Source organism: Octopus bimaculoides, chromosome 4 (genome assembly GCF_001194135.2).
Source record: "Octopus bimaculoides isolate UCB-OBI-ISO-001 chromosome 4, ASM119413v2, whole genome shotgun sequence".
Classification (NCBI taxonomy): Eukaryota; Metazoa; Mollusca; class Cephalopoda; order Octopoda; family Octopodidae; genus Octopus; species Octopus bimaculoides.
The window spans coordinates 92,961,692-92,968,121 of NC_068984.1; the positions used below are offsets into that span (position 1 = coordinate 92,961,692).

General features: G+C 37.8%; 1 protein-coding gene and 1 long non-coding RNA gene across 5 annotated transcripts in view; one reads left to right on the forward strand and one right to left on the reverse strand.

Annotated features, from left to right (window-relative positions):
• Positions 1 to 6,430, forward strand: part of LOC106877781 (uncharacterized) — a 234,168-nt gene that overhangs the window by 71,806 nt on the left and 155,932 nt on the right. The window lies entirely within an intron of this gene.
• The window catches only part of LOC128247608 (uncharacterized), a 28,759-nt gene continuing 26,294 nt past the window's right edge, over positions 3,966 to 6,430 (reverse strand). Inside the window, exon 2 of the long non-coding RNA XR_008263979.1 lies at positions 3,966 to 4,573. This is a non-coding gene — a long non-coding RNA (uncharacterized LOC128247608). The remainder of the gene's footprint in view (positions 4,574 to 6,430) is intronic.

Consider the following 6,430-nt stretch of genomic DNA (forward strand, 5'->3'; position numbering starts at 1 on the left):
CTCTTAAAGTGCTTTAATAGTGAAATCCCTGAATTGCAGGGAGGTTTATTTAAAGATGATGCCCTATTTGTTATCCCTAGCGACAACAAATCGGTCATAGAAAGAATGAGGAAAAGAATTAAAAAATTTTTTAAAAGCTTAAATCTCTCTCTCTCTCTCTCTCTCTCTCTCTCTATATATATATATATATATATATATATATATATATATTATTGTGTATGGGGCAAGTCATTCACTTTTAGTGCTTTATTATTTAACACACTGGTTCGATTTCCACTTATTTATTTTACCTAAAATTTTCGTTGTCTTGCAACTTTTTCAATAGGCATTGACTTTGTCCGTTATCAGAGCTGCATTGTTTTTGTTTGTTTGTTTGTTTGTGCGCATGTGTGTGCATCAGTGTTCATGTGTATACACATATGTATGTATGTATGTATGTATGCATGTATGTGTGTATGCATGCATATATATATATATATATATATATATATATATATGTTTACGTGTGTGTATGTTTTATGTATGTATGTATTCTGCATATCCATGTGTTTATGAGTTCATTTTTGTGCATTTGTATGAGTGTGTGTGTGAGTGAGTGAAGTGCGCGCATGTGTATATGGTCATGTATTTAAGTCTTCATTTTTGTATGTATGTGTATATGTGTGTGTGCGCTTGTCTGTCCGTATTACCTATGTACCTATCTATTTGTTTATCTATCTGTTTACTTACATATCCATTTATCTACACACACACACATGTATTTATATACATATATACACGTCTACATAACAGCCTACTAACAACTCTACCTGTGTATATATAAACTGTAGGTATTGGGGTACGTATATTTCCTATTTAGTACTGGGGATGTTTCATTTATGAGGACGTACTCCTGTATTTAACTGAGTGTTAGGTCCTTCGGGTGCTTGAATAAAATGCAGATGTCAAGTTGACCCAGTGTGCCTCCATGGTGGTCTCTGGCATGTTGGTAGAGTATGGAGGACTGTTTTTTGTTGTCATATTGTCTCAAATGTACATTTAGTCTCTCCACAATGCTTCTAGATGTTTCACCTAAGTATATCGTGTTCTTGTCTTTACAAGCACCATCTATGCACCTTATGCTGTAGACTACATTTCTAGTTCTACAGTTAATACCAGGGTTAATCTTACATACCATGCAGTTATCATTGGTGTATGCGGTATTCTCAAAGGGGTACGTCCTATATAGTTGTGATCTGATGGAGCACTCTGGCTTTTCAACGATCTTAATGTTGAGTTTAGCCACCTTCAGAGCTTTCCTAATTCTACGGACTAGTTCTCCATGGGCTATGGCCTCTACAAACATCACTCCTTGATATTTGTCGGTCTTGTACCACGTTTTCACCCTGTTTGCTTTGTCACAAACTCTTTGTATATATATATACATATATATATTTGTTCTTTGATTCTTTTATGCTTCAGCCCAAAGGTTGTGGCTATGCTGCAGCACTGTTAGTGTTATCATCTTTAAAGTGGCCATGTTTATGTGACTGGCTTTTGGTGAAGGAGAAAGTTCGACACAGCTGGCCTCTTTTGAGTTTCTTGCCATGATATAGGTTCATCTGAGAAATCAAGTTGTTTCCTGAAAACACCTATCCCTACTCCTCCATGAAGGCATAAATAATGTAGACCCTTGACTCTCAAGCTACTGAAGTACATGATCGACACTCTAGACAGAATAGCTGGGACCATTGGAATAGTGCAATGAGATCCAGTTCAGGGGTTAGTATAGCTCTTGATGCCAAAGTTTGGTGCCATCCTCTCCAGGATCTTCTGTACATAAATCACTGCATACCCCTTCTGTCTTTGCTCCAGGGAGAGGAGCCATAACTCTTTCAGTCTCTCACAGCAGCTCATCTGTTCCACAGATGCAATCTTCCTAGGGTAGCACTACTGAACAGCCTCACGTTTTGTTATTAATTTGACACTGTGGGGTGACTACAGTTGAGAGCAATAGTCCAATTGCTGAGTACAAATGTCCACCATAGAACCAGCATAGTTTCCTGGTGCCTTGTTCTGAAGGTTCTCAGAATCCATCTGGCCATTCACCTGTTTGTTGCAACCATCTTGGTGATATGTATGTGAAACAAAGCGTCGTTGCTCAGATCAATTCCCAGATCATGCACTGTACTTGATTCTGGGATTGTTGCTCCTTTTTTTCCAAAGTATTGTTGGTGTGGCATGGGTGCACTGGCTATCTGATAGCGGAATTTACTTGCATTAAATTGTATATTGTTTTCTTCAGCCCATATATATGTATATATATATATATATATATATGGTATCTAGGTCTTTCAGTAGAAGATTAGCATTTGAAGGTTCCTTGACTGCTTGTACTACTTTTGTGTTGTTAGCACAGCGAGTAAATGTGGCTGTCTGCGTAACTGATAGTATGTCCGAGAGAGCCACCATAAACAGCAGTGGCCTCAAAATAGTTCCCTGAAGTACTTCACTCTCTATTCCTGTCTCCTTGGAGAGGTCCCCACTAGCTGTCACCACCTGGCTCTGTCTTTTAGAAGTCATGTAAACACTTCCAGTTTTCCTCCTATGCTGAGTCTCCATAGCTTGTGACATATCCCAAGAACGATCTTATCAAAGGCCTTTGCAAAATCAAGATAAATCACATCCATTCTTTTGTGATTCATTAGTTGTTTCAACACCCAGTCATAATGCTACAAAAGCTAAGTAAGGTAGCTTCTTCCTGAGCGGAGACCATGCTGAGTGTCAGGGAGCAAGTCATTATCTTTGAGGAACGCGATCAGTTTCCTCCTGACAGTGGATTCCACAACTTTGCTGACATGAGAGATTAAAGAGACAGGTCTATAATTTTTAGCATCTACTTTGCCAACTACCTTATGAATAGAACATAGAATATGCCTTCCTTTAACTTTCTGGGAAGTCTCCCAGTTGTGAGAAAGCTCTGGAAGAGATTCCATAGCGGTCCTTCTAGAGCCTCTTTGCATTTCTTTAGGAGTATTGCTGGGAATCCATCAGGGCCTATGGCTGAGTTTGAGCTCATTTCATCAGTGGCTGATATTATATCAGTTTCCTCTATCAATAATTGCCATCTCTTTGTGTAGAGCTGTGGTGCCAAAGAACGCATCAGTCATAGTTACTTGCAAGTGCCCCATTGGAATTGTGAAAACATTCTTGTATTGAACATGCAGTATTTCACTGATCTTCTGGGGGTCTGCCATTGGTGAACCATTTTCTTTGAACAGTGGCCTTATCTTGTACTATACTGAAGCAGACTATTTTGCAAATCCATAGAAGGCCTTTGGGCTTGTCTTTATACTTTTGACATCCCTGGTTTCTTTTTCTGCCCTCTCCTTTCCATGGGAGTGTTTAAGCCCGTTTTCGATCTCAAGTAATGTTTGTTTGAGATAGGATCCTTTGCTATCCCTTAGTGGCCCATTTAGATGGTTTGAGATTTTTGCTTGCTGTCTCATTAGAATCTTCCTATCCATGGGAATGATATCTTTCTGTTTGTTTGACATTCTACTTGGAGAGAATGTGTATGTGTAAGTCGTCTAAGAGTCCATAAGTCAGAAAAAATTCACTTGTATATCTGTCAATAAAGTGGGTACATTGTCCGAAGTGTACAGTATTATATATCCATTACAGCCTTTGATACTAGTCGGTTTCACCCTAGGGATTCAACAGAGAATTAAGTAGCAATCTGATTATGTAACCATGCACTCATAAATGTGTGTGTGTGTGTGTAGAGGATATGAGTTTTCTTCAGGATGACTCAGACTAATAGGTATGCGTTCAGAGTGCTCAAATAGGTGTGCCACCAAAATTCCAGTTAGAACAGCGTTTGAAGTTGTGGTTGTGTGATAGTATTCTTCAAACACTGTTGTAGGTGGCATCCCTTTGAGTCAGTACCCAGAGGTTAAAGTAGTGAGGATAGACAAACAATTAGGTAATGCAGGACAAGGAAATTTAATTTCATTTAATTCAATCTAAAATTTAGCTACATAACGAATGGTAAAAATAGTACAAAATGGTAAAGATGGTCTCTGACAGCTGTTTCTGGGATATCCTAGCTATTGGAGCATCATATCGAGCAAAGACTCTATAAGTTGGGTATTCCATCATCAAAGAAATATAAGTTAGATAGTGGAAGAATGTTCCTCATCAATGACATTTGTTGTGATTCTTTATGTCCAGGAGGGTAGGCGGGTCCAATTAAATCCAGTTGTATCAGGTCTTCTTTTGGTAAATCCCTGATCAAAAAAGAATGGTTAAATTCGAAAGTTGTGTGAATATTCACACAACTTTGGAGCTGCTAGAATTCATTCTTCCTCTGGAATGAATACCACTGAACAATATATATACTGAACAATATATATCCAATACATGCCTTTTAACCATCTATCTTTTATCTTTATTCCTCGCACAACTTTGGATCTGCTAGCATTCATTTTCATTTTCCCTTCATACGGAGAACTGCATAACAATTCTTTCCCTCTTCTCACCATGCTGTACCACTTAACCATTCCTTCTGATCATGGATTTACCTAAAGAAGACCTGATAAATAAATAAATGAATAAATATATTGTGGCACCTTTTATATACATCTAAACAGAGTCAAAGAAAAAGAAAGGGGAAGAATGCCAGGAGGAAGAAAGAAAGAGAAAATTGAGGAGTGGTATAAGTTGAAGTTTGTTAGGAAAAAGTGAGGGAGGTGGGAGATAATGTTTCTGGTCAATAGGGGAACATAGTAATTCGAGGTAAGTTGGTTGTTTATCATTTAAGAGTAAAACTATACAAATGCATATTAGCGCGTAGCACATGTATTTTTTCTGTGCCTGTAGTATCTTGTAGGTGTGCATGCACACGTAGGTGCCTGCATATGCTCATTTGCAGAAGGAAGGTGTAGGGAGACCATGAGGTTAAGAAAAATCATAAAATATTAAAAAATATACAAAACAATATAAAGTAGTTATAAATACAAAGAGCTGCGAGTGGGGGAAGAGGAATAGTTAGGGAATAACAAGTGGGGGCACAATTATTTGTACTTTGAGAATGTGTTGCATAACCAGTGTTTACGATTAAAAATTAGATGTTTTTGTTCATTCAAATAATTGGTGGATTACATAATAGAAAAGACTTCAGTGATACATAGATCGCATTTGTTGTTTATAACTGTTATACAGTTTGGAATGGGTAACTATGGACAATTTTAAATTATATGGAATTGAGTTTTGTTCTAGGTTATGAATTAACCAAGATGAAGAAGTGCTGTTGGTTCTTGGGATTTGAAGCTTGAATAATGGTTACCCACTCTGACTTTGAAGGTGGTGCTGCATGAGCTGATGTATACATAATTGGAATCCTCAGCTGATACCGTGCATTTGTATACAATATTTTTTGCAAGGTATCTATTATCTAAGGGACAGGAGGAGGAGCATCTACAACTGCATAAGATTCTGAGTACTAAAGATAAATTTATGAGGTTATGGTTATCTAGGGTCAACCTGGTGCTATATTCATTATCCGCTGCAGCTTTAGGATTGGTATATTTTTGGGTGGTGAGGGAGTCATCTGGGGGATGTAGTTTATAATAGTTCTCGCGTCTAATGATATTACTTCATTCCTTATTTCAGTGATGGGTATAAAGGGGCCGTAAGGTAGGTTGAGGATATTGGGATGATTAATAAAAGAATAGGCAGTGTGAGGGTCAGTATTGGTAAGGAGGTCTAAGGATGTTCTAAGGTTACTGGTATGGGGCTGGAGGTTAGGGTGAGTTGTGTTATTGTGATTAAAATTAACTAATTGTTGGTTCCCAAGTTTCTTATTGTTCAAACGTTGGATTATACCAGCAATGTTAGTTGCAATGGAGTATGAAAATTTAATCGACTGGGAGTTGAAGATTTTTCTAAGAAACCTGGACTTAGGGAAATGTTTTTCAAGTAAAGCAAAGAAGAGTTTGGGTATTCTGGTCTGAAAATTAAGGGCAAAGGGGGTGGGGAACCAGATAATGTCACATGTCCTGGTCCATTTATTCCAGTTTAGGGGATTACCCGAGAATAGCTTGAGGTATGGAGGTGCGCATTCGTGTGGATTTCAATGGGCAGTCGCAGATTTGGGATCCAGGATCGCAGGGTGAGAAAAGTGCCTATTATGTTTGGTACAATGATAAAATTTGGGGGAATAGGGGGAGGATAGAATATGGAGGATACTTCATGTTTTATTTTAAGGGGCAGATATATCTGTGGGGCCAGGTTTAGTGGAGGGAGGATCGCACAATATAGAGTTGAATTTGATGAGATTCTTATATCCGTCACATCGTAGGGTGCAGTCATGACATTCAGTATATATACATACATACATACATATATATATATATATATATATATATATATATATATATATATATATATA